This window comes from Temnothorax curvispinosus, unplaced genomic scaffold, assembly GCF_003070985.1.
Source record: "Temnothorax curvispinosus isolate PA1 unplaced genomic scaffold, ASM307098v1 QBEX01000740.1, whole genome shotgun sequence".
NCBI classification, from domain to species: domain Eukaryota; kingdom Metazoa; phylum Arthropoda; class Insecta; order Hymenoptera; family Formicidae; genus Temnothorax; species Temnothorax curvispinosus.
Genome location: NW_020210520.1, coordinates 1,411,471 through 1,426,083, shown reverse-complemented (window position 1 = coordinate 1,426,083; position 14,613 = coordinate 1,411,471). Strand labels below are relative to the sequence as shown.

The following is a 14,613-nucleotide window of genomic DNA, read 5'->3' as shown; positions in this document are numbered from 1 at the left end:
ACGGAACGAGATATGCACCGTTTCTCGTCGGATTAACCCTTTGTTTCGCGACGTCGTTGTTTCCGCCTATTACGGCTATTACGATCGAACGCCGGCGGCCAACGTTGCCGCGCACACACGCATCGCGAGCTCTCTCTCATCGGTCAGTCTTTTTCTCCCCCCCCCCTGGTTCAACAAGTAGCCGAGTGTAGATCAACCGAAAGAGTTAAAACGGAAAAAGCGAAACGTAATCTTCGCACGTATCTCTCTAGTTGTTCTGGAGGAAAAAAAATGGAGCACTCGCGGAAGGATATTTTCCTTTCAGCTTGGATTCTATTCCTGTTGAATGAATGGTCAATTTGAGCGTCTACACGGATAATACGCAAGATTAATGCGCTTGTCGCATCATTTCCTCTTGAGTGATATTGCCTTTGATTAATTCCGTGATTATCTCCTCTCGTCGGAAGTGTCGAGGCAGGTTATCGTTTATCGCACTGTTTCGATTTTTTGTATTGTATATATCTTCGCGCAAATAAGATTGAACGTAGCATTTCCTTAAATCGATACTTATCCGAAACTAATTGTAAAATGTACGATTTTATCGTTTACTTCTTCTCCTCAGGTCTAATTCATTTTCATTTCTTTTAAATTATCTGAGAACTACAGATATTTCGTAATATCGTAAAAAAATCGACCCGAAATATGTTGAAGATTCTACGTAGCAAAAGGAATATCCGACGGTTTTGAGGCTATTCGATTTATACAGCATTATAAAAATATCGATGACTAGCCGTCGATGATTCGTCATTGTGTTTGGCCGTGCGTTTCGTCCCATTGACGTTTACATCAATGACGTTTCCCGGGGAGTGCTTAATACGCTGTCGTGCGCATGAAACCGTGACAATAACGCGAATTATTAAAGCGTACGCGAAAGAGAGGATCCCGCGCGCGCTTGTTCGCCGCTATCAATGTGCAAGCGCGTGCCCAGATAAATTGATAATCTACGACGGGGTGGGGGGAGGGGGCGCGAAGTACCACCTCGCATCGTGTCCGAGCCATCGAATTATAGATAGAGGCTGCGCCCGACCGCCTAGTCGCTAATGCGATACGCATTCATTATTCGACGTAGCCGCGAAATGTCGTGGAATATGATTATCCGGCCCACGGTTTAAATTCCCGTCCTCTCTCCCACCTTGCGAAACGCCGAACGCGAACGCGGTGAGAGAGAGACAGAAATTTTGTCTCTCCGCGAGGTCGAACGACAGTTCGGGAACCAGTATCGCCCGAGAGCGAGAGACGTTTAATTAGCACACCAATTACCAGCCAAGTGAATATAAGCTGATTCTCAAGCCGCATTTTCCTAATCGCCTCGATTTCTAGGAAGGAAAATTTCCAACGCAATTCGAAACGCACCGATGAGACTCGCTCGTCACAAATACTATTACGATTAATTTGATATCACATTGCTCCATGCATATATGTTTTTTCGAGGATAAAAGAATTAATGTAGAAATTCTCTGCTCAGCTCTCCGTTGACAGTCGTGCGATACGTTTGTTCCTGCGCCGCGGATACGCCGCGCTTAATTAAAAGCGTTATTAAGTGCGCTCGTCAGAAGGAAACGGACCGCGTTGCCAAGACCGCATCATACCTTAATAAGGACAACTCGAATGCGTACGTCGCATTCATAAGCGTGTACACTCCCCTAACGCATTGTCGTGAGAGTGCCGCGCGCGTAGGGAGTAGTAGTAGACGCAACGACCTGGTAAAGCAAGGCGCGTATCGTCCATCTGGAAGAAAAGAGTCCGCGCGCGCGCGCACAACGCCGCGTAGACGTTCCCACAAGATAGGCCCCTAGACGGGATACAAGCGCGTTACGCGCGTTCTTATACGCGCCGTACGCTATAATGATAATAATTGATAATTGCATATCGGGCACCTTGCAACTCGCCCCGCAACTTCCCCGCCGTCGATCCTTACCGCGACAGATACGTAATTTTTCTCTTCCGACGCGCTCGCCGATTCGCCACCGTTTACGAGAACGTAATAACGAGAACGTAATAAGCCTCTGCAATGGCTGCTTCCTGATATTTTAACATTTATGTTCTCCTTCGCGCTTAATGCGATATAATAATCCTGTAATATTTTCGAAAGCAGATGCTAAACGACCGCGAAACGAGATCGGTTCGCGCGACTTCAAGCCGGGAAGAAAAATCATCGGTCGCAGATCACCATATGCGCTTAGCATTAGGATCGCGGCGGTAAAAGGAGAGGTCCCCAAAAGCGGTGACCTTGAGGCCATCCTATTGACCTGCTGGGGGATCCCGCTTTGAAGCCGTCTCTAACTTTACTACTAAGCTCATGTGATTTAATACATCTGGGTTGCAGAACCGGTCCGTCCCAGAACTTCGGAAACTTCTTCTCTCCCGTGCGTCTCGCGTGAGCTCTTTATCTCGCGTCCGCGCGCACGCCCAATTGTAAGCATAGTGCCGCGGGACGCGCGTGGAAATCCCACCGGCTTGCTCTCTCCTGCAAAATGCTAATCGAGCAAACACGCGTGACGCGAGCGCGACGTGGCCGAATCTCTCATTCTTTCTCCGGCGCTGTTCGAGACCTCCGAAAAACGTTTCTTATGAAAAAAGGAACGGATAACTTCTGTGGCGCGATATTCAATATCTTCGTCCATTAAAAAGAAAGCTCGCGAATCGTTCGATTACATCGTTACAACGACGCGAGGTCGACCGGTCACGCCAAATATAGGTATCCCGCACATAATTGGTGTTCTGCCTCCGTACAATCTCGGGCGGTCGAGAGATATTTGACACAGATTCGCGGTCGTTCGCGGTTCGCGCTGCATCTGACGTGTCTATTGTTCCCGGAAATTTATTGCGTCCGCGCGATGTCGCGAGGATTAGACGAATTTCAGACTTCCACGCGCGTTATCGAGCGCGCGTTTCTCGCACGAAAAAGAATCCTTTCAGAATTCGATAATTAATTTTCCAGCGTCATTGTGCCCGCTCCGCGCGTTTTATTCTTAACCTTATCAGCTGTGCAAACAGTTTGCCTCGAATGTCTCTCTTAAATGAGTCCTTTCTTTCGACGCTTGACGCTTGACGTCAATTCTTATCAAGGTTGGTATTACGCAAAATGAAAAAATATGCAGTTTTTACAGTATCCGCTATTTCGTAAAAAAAGAGAAAAAAAGATAAATAATCATGATTATGTATGATATGACCATTGCATAATTAAGATTTTGATTAATACGTGACAGTGAACAAACACTTGTAAATATTACCAATTTACGATTCGAGGACGCTTAATTTAATTTTACGAAGATTATGCAAACGCGAGTTTTACATACAGAAATATTTAAATGGAGAGACGGCTCGTCCGTTTGCGGCTTGCGACGAGAAAACTGCTTATTCTTACAGATTAAACGCCTCTTCGGCGGTTTTTCGTCTTCTTTGTGCAAGATTGTGGTAACAGCCATATACGTTTCCTCGTCTGCGGCGAAAAAAAAAAAAAAAACGACTTGGGCCAGGCCTGGAAAAAACGTAATACACGGTCGAAAAGAGATTTATGCTTCCAAGAAGCGGCGAACGTTCTGTCCAAACGCTCGTGTGTCCTCTCTTACATCTGGTACGAACATGTTAAAGCGATGCTCTCGGCATCCACACACGACGCATACCCTCAAGCCTTACTAAACGGTAACAAGGTTTTTTCCTACATCTATTCTCGTGATATTTTCCGAGGACAGTCGTAGATTTTCCTAAAGGGACCATCTTCCTTTCATGACGATGAATTATGTCATGTGAACTTTCTAGATGCGCTTTAATTTCTCTTTAATTTTTCTTTAATTATTTTATTATTACTCCGAACTACTTTGACAACGTTCGGTCTGATTATTTAAGCGAACGCTTTAAGAATATTCAACGTACAACCATAAGATTGCATCTAAAGTCATGACTCTTCGTTGCACAGTCCTTCGATGTTGATTGCATCCTACGTGAATAGCTCTGCTATACTCTTTTTGTCTTCATTGAGCAACATTTACGCGCCCGATTGACTCCGGATCACCTTTATCGGATGTGGGCAAGGTTTCTATGGCTCCAAAGTTCGGTTTCGAGTTTCCAACGGAACGATTGGCTGCGTCTCTTGCGCGACTAATTGGCGCTGATTAGCATCGATTGCAAAACTGTTAATCGTCGATGCAATGCGTACGCGTAGGAAAAATACAGGAACGGGAATGCCGATGTGTTCTTGTTGTCATCGCCTGGTGCGTTTCTCTTTCTCTCTCCTTCACTTCTCCGGCGACGACGAAAATAGTTTATTTCCCCTGTGGACCACTGCAAGGAGGACTTCGGACTTTTAATCCCACTTTGCTGCTGCACGCGACAAAGTATTGCACTCGCTTGACTGAAATCCACTCTATTTGCAGAATATATAAAGATTATAAAGCTTCAAATGCAGCATTATTGATCGTCATCTCTCTTTTGAAATTTCTTAATTAACAAATTTTTTCTCCTTTTTAATACATCGGCAATAATAATCGCGCGGTCACGATTATTATTATTATAAACTTTTTTTTTTCAATAAAAAACTAATGAGGATAAGCTCCTCTTTTCGGCGGTTCTACGAAATTTGTACGCACTCACACATTTACATCTGAAAAATTAATTTCTACTCAAAATTCCTATATAAATTTAATTTAGATCGAGACCACCCGATGAAATAAATAACCAAAAGGTCATCAAGAATTAATAACTTAACAGCGAAGGATAAAATTTTCATAATTACAGTGCCTAAAAATACTACCTCGCTCTAAGCTACTTGCTTGCTACATTATACGACCGGACAGAAGGAGATCGATTTAGCGAGAAATTGGAAATTTTCAGCGAGCATTAGTACGGTAGGCGTGGTATAAATCGCATTACCAGATGGCAGATAAACAGGTTCGGCATTTCGGCCAAGGTTGTTGCTCGCAGCGGCGCGGCGGAGCGTCACTGCCGCTGCTGTCACTACCGCATCCTCGCGTCGCGTCGTGTGCGTGGGAAAACGGCGCGTGTTGCGCATCTCGACGCTACTGGTGTGTACGTGAAATCGTCGCCTTGGAGTTGTCCAGTGACGCTCAGTCAGCCTGCGCGTAAAACGAGCCGTGCGCGGAGTCAAGCGAGTCGAGCCGTGCTGCGTGAGCGAATCGCGAGAGTTCAAGGGAAGCCCGTTCCCATTTTGCAAAAGCTTTCCCGTATTCGGTATCGCTATTTATACCCGAGAGGAAAAATAGGATCGAACGGCCTCCGGAGATTGGAACTCCACGAGAGAGAGTTCTGATCTCTTCCTCTCTTTATGGACTCCGTAAATGATCCACTTATGCGCTTCTATAGTTAGCCGCTATAGACCACACGGAATGGAGTCTAAATCTAAAGCTTCCCATGTGACTACTTTTAAACTCTCTCCATAGGGCCCTTTGTACCCGCGAGGAGAGCGAGCGCGTGGGCTCTCAGGCACCAGCGTGTCGCAGACATCGCCGTCCGCGTCCGACAGATAAAACGCGCGCATGCCGATCCGAAACCCCGTATCGTATCGGGGTATCTCCCCGAATGGTCGATAAACGGAAGCGGGCTGCGAGAATCGATGCATGAAGGACTAAAAATGCGAATTGTGCGCGAGACGCGGAACCGACGATGTTAAACTCCGACACGTAGGGAATTTCTACGTCACCGTCCGCGTTCTCCGCGTAATCCGCTGCTTGCGCAATATAGTTATCGTCCTGCAATATCGCTTGCGAGGAGGAACGGGGAAATAGCGACTGACAGAGACCGAGTAGAATGGATCGCTTTATGCGATTTTCCGGCTGTCGCGTGATTGCCGGTGTTTCGACGCGTCTCGCCGAATGTCTGAGATACTTGAGATGGACGATGATTTAAATATGGAAATGGGGCAAGTATGGATTCGCCGCTTTTTTCGATCCTCCTTTCTGACTGAATTTGATACACAGACGTATACATAACACACTAGACTTGTAATAACACCGATCTCCAGACGCTTCAGGAAAATACGCAACATATATTATACTTGTAGTTGTCCCATTATACAGTACATTGCCGTGGCTCTTGTATTTATGCGGCTCTTGAATTCCATATTTGATACGCAAGAGGCATCAGCTACATATTTTTCATAAATTTCTCCCTCTATTTTCCATATAACCATTCTTTTTCTGCATTTATTTCTATTGACAGTGCGCGCATGAAAAATGTGCATCGCGAGTCTCGCTGCGGCGAGCCTCAGGATTCATCATGAGACGCTCGCTCGACATTAATTAAATTTTTCCTCGCGCAGAGAATCACGGTCAAGCACGGTGAGCTTAACCCCATTACTCTTATTTCACAGTACGTGGTGGGTGTATCCTGCAGGGTGGATTCTCCACATAGAGTCGGTTACATGGAGAGAGAGAGGAGAGAGCGGTTAACTGCCCGGTGTGTTACAGTACGCGCGCGCGCGCGCGCGCGGGCTAAATGGATCGCAGTATCAAAGCGGCCGTTTGCCGCTTGGCCGAAATATTGCATCGGAGCTGTGCCGGTATCGATTACTGATTGAAAGTATTTTGGCTCAGTTTAGGTATAGCGGCAGGACGGATACGTAGCGCGCGAATCTGGGACATTCTAACCGAGTACGGTAGCGGGCACTTGGAGACGACCGGTTGATAAGCACTTATAAGGACACGTATCTCTCTCTCCTCGATCACTCCTAATGCAATCATCGTCGAGAGCACACGAAATCGCACGGCAAGTGTGTCAACTATAAGTACAAGGTGTTCGATAGACAGCGGCGGGAGATACGGCGATGTCTCCCTTGGAAAAAAACTCGTACATATATTTCTCTTCTTTCGTGAAAATCTCTTATTCAATTGTACGGATATCTTGTTAATTATCTCTCCCGCATTCTGTCAAAGTCCACCTAAATAATTAGCCGAGAAAAACAAGATTGCGTTACATTATATCTCTGTAGGAGTAGCGATACGCTGAAAAGCATGTTTCTTTTATTACTTCGAGGAAATATCCATGTCGCGATATCTCTTTTATGAAGAGGGATTGTCACGATTTGTGACAAGAAGCATCGTCACGTACAGCCAACCACGCCTATCGCCGAGCACCCTGTAATTTATGATGCGTCAAACTCGGGAACTATTGACACGGAATGGTAACGCGATACACGAAACTAAGAGACAAGTGTGATAAATCACCAGATTCTTCGTCGGCTATTGCCGTCGTATTACGCGTCGGCGGCTGGTTTATTGTTATAACACGCCGCGGTGTTTTTCTATGTAGGGAGATAGACTCGCACGCGCGTGTATCGTTTGTACAATGCGCGCGGAACTAAGGCGTTGAAAGATTTCTATCTGCCACTATAGGTACGTGCATTGGGCAAAGTTGGTGATAGGGGACGTGTAGGACATTCTTGTAGTATGTAGTTTCATTGACATAGTATAAAATCGATATTTCCCTCCGTGAACTGCCTCGCCTCGTAAACAGCACTGTGATTCTACGGGAAGAAAGAGATTTCCTAGTCTCGAGCACTTAACATCCGTACGCACTGTTAAATATTAAAGGATGAAATTTAAACCAATGTCTTGAGTTAAATAACATTTTGCTATTTTTATTAAATTTATTATTTTAGTACAAAACAGTATTATTTTAACTCCATTGGTTAAATTAACATTATTTTAATTAAATTAACGACATATTGAGAGTAGGAGCAGTGGCGACTTATAGGAATGGTTAAAAATGACTCAAATTGAGTATAATTTGATATTACGAATTTAACAATGCAGTGCTCAAATAGAAAAGTCTTGTTATTATATTTGTCAAGTAAGCCAACAACAATATTTTATAATCTAACATACATTTTATTGATAAAATTTAATTATGTGAAATTTAATTTGTAAAAAATCTGCATACATTGCATAAACCAACTTCAATATGATCGCATACTTTTTCTGGCTTTCAATATTTCACTTCGTGATATCTATATTTTTCGTTTACGTCAGCTTTGCGTTTCTCGGTGCTGCATTCATCTCTGTAGCAGCAACTAACAATTCATTCGCTTTTATTCAACGTGGACAGAAATTACTGTAGTTGCGCCAGGAATGACGCGGTTGCTTTTGAATTTGAGAATTGTACAGGGTTGAAACAGGGACGAGAAACGGAGAAAAAGGTCGTGAGAAGGGTAGAGTGTCCTCTCCATAGCGACGTTGCAATTACGCGAGTGCTTTAATGTCTTTGGTCACGCGAGTGCCGAGGATTGTCGATCTCCCTTCTTTTTTTTTATTTTCATGGAAATGCAGCGGACAAAATTCTCAAATTTGCATCGCTCCGTAAAGAATATGCGAATTACTCGGGATTACATTTTTATCTCTGCAACCTGCACTCTCTCTCGTGCCTCGGTTGCTTCTCGCAATGTATAGTATCGAAGGCCGTATTCATCGAAGCTGTACGTGCCTTTTCCGATCCTGGCCTTTGTACTCGATGAACGCCACGATTGGTCTTACAATCTCGCCCCGATAGGATCGTCTAGCCGGCAATTAATGCACCCGGGAGCCTTTCCGGGGTGATGACGAGGGACGCGCGGAGGAGATCTACCGTTTTCATCTCGAGCGAGGAGGCGTAGCTCTCTCTCTCTCTCTTTCTTTCTCTCTTTCTCTCTCTCTCGTATACGAAAGAGAGCAACAGAGCGACGCGGACGTCGGCGTCGCGATGCGAGAAAGACCGCGAGCGTCGCAGTGCAAGAAAGAGGGGAAAGAGAAAGAGAGAAAGGGCGAGGAAGAGGAGGAGAAGAGAGGAAGCTAGGTGAGAGAGATTCGTGGGGACAAAGGGACGTCGTCGTGACGGCGCAGACTCGGGCGAACGCCGGGCGTCCCGACGCCTTCTCGCGTCCCTTTTATATCGCGTCGCCGCCAGTACATCTCTAACGATTCACGTTGCACTTTCCCCATTCACGCGCACCGCGGAAAAACGGCGCGGCGTCGGGCGACGCGTCTCCACCTCTTCGCCCTCCACCTCCTCTCTTCCTTCTCCTCGTCTCTTATCTCCTTCATTTCTCCGAGAGCGAAATTTGCGTCTCGATTCTGTCCGTCTGATTGTTTCGCGAGTGTGCGAATGTTCATTACGTACATTTATACGCGGTTGCACACGCGACACGCGCGTGCCCACCGACGTGCGCGTGTGACATAACGAGTGCAACGACTGTATGCGTCATAATCCCTTCCACGACGATAGACTTCGGTCTTGCGATCGAAAGTTGTCCCGGCTTCTTTCCGCCGACTGCTAGGGTATCGCTACAGGTAGATATAGTACCCATAAGAGTAACGTTTAACATTAATAATCTTCCTTCTCTCAGCGTTTATGAACCTCTCCCTTAATCTCTGATACTTTCGCCATTCATTACTGTCGCTCGTCGAGCGATTTATTTACGCTCGATTTTCCGCGAGCTGCATGCTGATGTTAATCGCGCGTTAGCGATACGCATATCTGGGAAAATAAATAGCCATTCAGGCTGCGGGAGCGCACCCTCGTCGCCCACGCAGCGCACGCAGCGCACGCAGGCACTCGCGCACTCACCGCGGGAGTGCACCGTGCGGCAGGAGATACAGATGCGGATTTGCACGGTAACGTCCCGGAGCGGTTTGCGTGAATGGTGGTGCGACCTTGCGGTTGGAATGTAAAGTGCTAAACCGGCAAAAGGATCGTGCAGCCGCGACGGATAAATCGACGTGCGCGAACCGACACCGCCACGTGCACGACGTGTGTTGCAATTATGCGTCGTGCATGTAACACGGTGACCCTGTTTCGCAAATGACAACCTTGCATTTTTTTTCGGTTATATCGCCTTTTCCCCCGAGATTTGCGACGAATCGAGGCTCACTCGCGTTTCCTTCGCGATTTCTGAGAAACGCCGGCGGTTTATCATATATTTCGCCCCGTTCGCTCGATATTCGTCGAAATATTCGGATGAAATCAATCTCGATCGCTGTTTTTTTTTCCCTCTCCTCTCGTGAAAGGCCATCTGCGGAAAAGCAGATGGATGATTTATCGCGCGCGCACACACATTTCGCCGAGCGCGCTCGACAGCGGTTTATCGGGGATTATGACGAGCCCGGGCTGCAATATGAACGCGTTAAAATCACTGTCGATGCGCTACCGGAGGTTTTGCATGGAGATTCTCGGTTCGCTCAAGTGGGCGTCCCGCGAAGAGATAGCCCGTAGCTTTCTACGCGGTTTCCACCGAGAAATCGTACATCCCATTTGATAGGACGGCTCGTTAATTATACATTTTTTTTTTCCCTCGAGTTTGCTCGTTATACTCGCGCGTATCTTAAAAGGTGGATTACATTATAGTTTAACGACATTATTTACTCCTACGCGCGTTTACGAGCACGTGGGTAAAATCAGCGCCGAGGGAACGGCCGATCAAGGCGAGCCTCTACGTGTAGGTCGCGAGCGTGAACCACAAATGGTCACACGACCGTTCGCCGTCGCCATATTGCCAAATTGTCCGTGCATCCGCGGCTGTTTCTGCTACTTGACTCGTATATCGCATACCAGAAAGAAAATAAGTGTCAAATCAAAATTTATATATTTAAGTTAATGCGTTTATTGTTTCGTATATACGCAACAATCTATAATCTTCTTATAAGAGTTTCAACTTTTCATTTCAACTTTTTTTCTTGAGCTATAAAATAATTTCATTCAAGCAAGTTTTCTTCGTTTAACGCAATATAATCTTATTTCAAGATTTCCACGTTGAAACTAAAGATACTTTCAAATCAAGAACATTCTTTTTTTCTGTGTACTATCATCTTATAGTTTATGTAAACTTTTCAAGGCGATCAACATTGCACATCGCGAACGGATGTACGTCCGTCTCGCTCTCCGTTTTAAAATGAATATTGAAAAAAAAATTGGTTTAAATATAGACCGAACGGCGAGGTTCTTTCGCTGCCGGAAGAAAAATCCTGAGGACGCGAAAGAAATAAAATCGACCATAATTCAATCGAACCTGGGTGCTCGTTTTAACGAAATCTAAGTGACAAATCTTTCGTATTAAGAGCTGCCTCTCTGCGGAACTGCGCGCTGAGTGAAACTTGAGTCCGTGCCAGTTCCTGGCTCTCCGAGTAGGTAGTCCGAGTTCCAGCACGACACGATAAAATAATTGGATTGTCGTGAAAAAGGGCCAATGTCAATAAGTACCTTGGGATTTCCTGGAATAGGGCGCGCATGCCTGCGCGTTTCGTTACTCGCGATAGAATCAGTTCTTTGACATTCCGTTCTCGAATTAAGCTTCACAAAAGTATCTCTCGAAAAGGTTACTCGATGATAAAGCGCAACGAATCTCAATGTTCAATCTATGTTCTCGCCATTTCGTCTGCCGGCGGCAATAATATACAAGCGCGAACTTAAGGTAGCGGAAGCACGACGGTCTTGGAGACCGGTGTTTTGTTTCGGTTACTGTGCTATTGATTTTTACCGTTTGTTTCGTCGACCCCTACGCACCCTTACGATTCCACCCTTCTGAATCATTCACCATTACGACGGCGATGGTGGTTGGCGGCGGGCCGGGCCCTCCTTAATAGCGATCCCAGCGCGGCGGTCTCGCGTGCCTTGTTCCGTCACGTTTCGCTAATTTCGATCGAAATGACTCACCGAATTAACGACGGCAATGCCGTGTCGTGTCATTTATCGTTTATCGCACCCGAGGATTTTGCGATTTGACAAAACTTGACGTGCGTGGGTGTATCCGCGTCACACGCCGCGGTCACGGCCGATCACCCGAATCCTGAATTTCTGGGACGGCAGAAATTCGCGGAGATAAATGAGATCGATGGGCGGTCGTCCGTGACCGGCCACAATGCTGCACGCGCGGAATATTCAACGGCGAACGTTGAATTTTCGCTCCAGCGTGCGAAATAGAACGCGTCGAGCGACGAGAAAATTTATTGCCGCTGATACTCGTGTCGCGCCATCGTCCTCTCTTCCTCTTTTTGCCGTTTTTCTTTTGTACCGCTTGTACTAGCGCGCGTTAAAAGACACCGAGTACACGAGGCGCTTCATGGACGCGCGCTTTCGGAGTATATCGATCGGCTTGGACTTTACGACCCCGACGAGGAGGATGTTACACCCCCGTGTGATCGCCATACGTCACGCACGTTGTCATGGTACGCACGCATGGTGTTCGTATACGAAGATCTGTTGCTGATTACCCGCTCCGCTGCCGCCGCGCCGCACCGGTAGAGCGGCCGATAACGGTTCGGTGACAGAGAGATAAAAATAAACCGAGTCATTTTGCTTTGGGGAAAGTATTGTTCCGGAATCTTCGCTTGCGCGATAACGACTCGGATTGCGTCGAGCAAGTGGGAGGAAACCTGTGGGCGTAATCGACAAAACAACGTTGTTTTGTCGTTATCAACCACGCTATAATATGCCATAATCTAAATTTCCATTTTCTGAGACTGACATTAAAAATACATATTGCAGATGCGCAACGAAAGGAGTATTTACTCGTAAATAGCATTGATATCAATCAAATCTCTTTTCTGCCATTTTTTATTTAATTTGTTGACATAAATATGAAGGAAGAGTAAGATTATATGTGTGTGACATTATTGATAATAAGAGATACCGTATCATCGATTCTATTAATAAATATGATATTTCCACTTCTCGTTCTATCGATTGATTGAATTTGTGCAAATGATCGGCCGAAAAACCCGATTTGGTTGCCACGGCGTCTCTTTTTCTTTACGTATGCGATTGTATCGTACGATACAAAAGAGAGATAAGATAATGGTATGTAAGTTTGCTTCGCGAAGTATCTATTGTTCACGAGTTTCACGTTCATTGCTGTGCAGTAATACGCGCAAAGTTTGGCACTTTTCGGCCGTGCATGGCGTGTGGATCGATGTGTTTTCTAAATGTGTGTAGGAGAGGTAGTTACAGGTACATACTTTTATATTTTAGCACTCAAATAAGTATAGATACGCGTGAGTGAGTGTGAAATGTGAAGTGAAAGCAAAATTGATAGCCACCATATTGAAGGCTTTTAATTAGCAAATGTATCGTACGTATACTTGAATACATATTATTGAATACATGTTAAAATTCTATATTATTGTAGACTAGCTGCTATTAAATTGTATTGATAATTATATAATTTATTATCTTAATTAATATAATTATAAACGCTTCTTTAATATACGTAGGTATTATTTAAAGTGTCGTGACTCGCTCGAGATACCCAAGTTTTTATCATATCGTTAAATTCACGCAAATTTACAGTAGAAAGCCAGTTCGCGTGTTTAGCTCGATAATTAAAAGTTATCATGACGCGCGTAAATTATTAACTTTTGATATTCCTTCAAAATCGTTTATTCCCTATTTTAATAGCTGAGAATTAGCTTCGGCGTAATTAACTCGAAAGTTACAAGTATTTCGACGTTTTCGCCGATCGTGAACTCAAGTTGGCCGAAGAATCTGTTGTCCAAATAAAAACGTAACGCGTTAGGAACTTCGACGTAACATCGCTAACGGATGTTGCGTATCCCGATGATGCTATCGACATGCAACAATTCCGGGGCGGAGATCCTCGCGGCGACGATCGGCATAAGCGTGCCTTTAAGGCACAACTTATAAGTAACTGCATCGGTGAATGGTACGCTCAGACTAGGTCAGCCCATAACTATCGTGCTATTATAGACAAGGTCGGTCCTCCCTCCCTTCCATCTCCTTCTTCCTCGAATGCACGGCAATGCGCCGTAATATTGCGTTATTGTATAGTTTATCGTAGCGGCAAAAGGCGTAAGAAAAATGAGACGACCCGTCTGGAGGAGTCTCTCGCGCTTTCAAAAAATCGCCATCTCGGTAACTGCACAGGTATTATACCGTATGAACAGTCGCGGCTGTTGAAACGGTCCGCGTCAAAGGATACTGGATTTACTGGAAATACCGGATTATTTTATACGTGTCAGAGCGAACATTGCGCGGACTAATCGAATCGAAAAATCGGCGACCGAATCGACGGCGGCGACTTCTTGGTACTTTGTGTCAAAAATTGACAGCTGTCTCAAACTGGAGTGTCGATTACGTTATTATCACGTATGAAAAGTATAAAAAGCTATGCGTTAGATGCGTGTAAAAAATTAATAGATATAAACCAATTATTTAACAATTTTCAATTTTTTCCGGAGGTTTATCTTCGTAGAGGGAATTAAAGGTTTATTTTGGTGAAGTTGGTTCTCGAAGAGCCTCATAAATTTCATGTTAAGGTAATTATACGTAATTCGATCGGGCTACAGCCCACGGTGCACGATATACTTCATAAACGACATTACGCGTATTTAAAGGACTTCCGAGCGTAGTAAAACGAGAGATATTAAACGCCATGGGAATCGCTCTTTATACCCGGGCTCATCGTAACCGTCATTGTGCCGGGTAGGAAGTGCATAATAGAGCAGAAAGTGAGACAGTCCTCTTCCTGAAAAAGCGATAGCGATACTACTTGTAATCCGCCGAGAGAACAATGGTCGCGGCAAATCGCGGGCCGGAAGATCTCTTACGGCTCTTCGCCGTGTGTTACACGCGTAC

The 14,613-nt window shown here is 45.3% G+C and overlaps 1 protein-coding gene across 3 annotated transcripts in view; it reads left to right on the top strand.

Annotated features, from left to right (window-relative positions):
- LOC112457904 (IQ motif and SEC7 domain-containing protein 1) overlaps positions 1 to 14,613 on the top strand; it is a 43,274-nt gene that overhangs the window by 1,797 nt on the left and 26,864 nt on the right. Inside the window, exon 1 of one of the 3 annotated variants that reach the window (XM_025021269.1) lies at positions 8,940 to 9,317. The exons of the other annotated variants lie outside the window; for them this stretch is intronic. The gene's annotated coding sequence lies outside the window, so the exon portion shown is untranslated. Of the gene's footprint in view, positions 1 to 8,939; positions 9,318 to 14,613 lie in introns of those variants that run through there. 3 annotated transcript variants of the gene reach the window in all.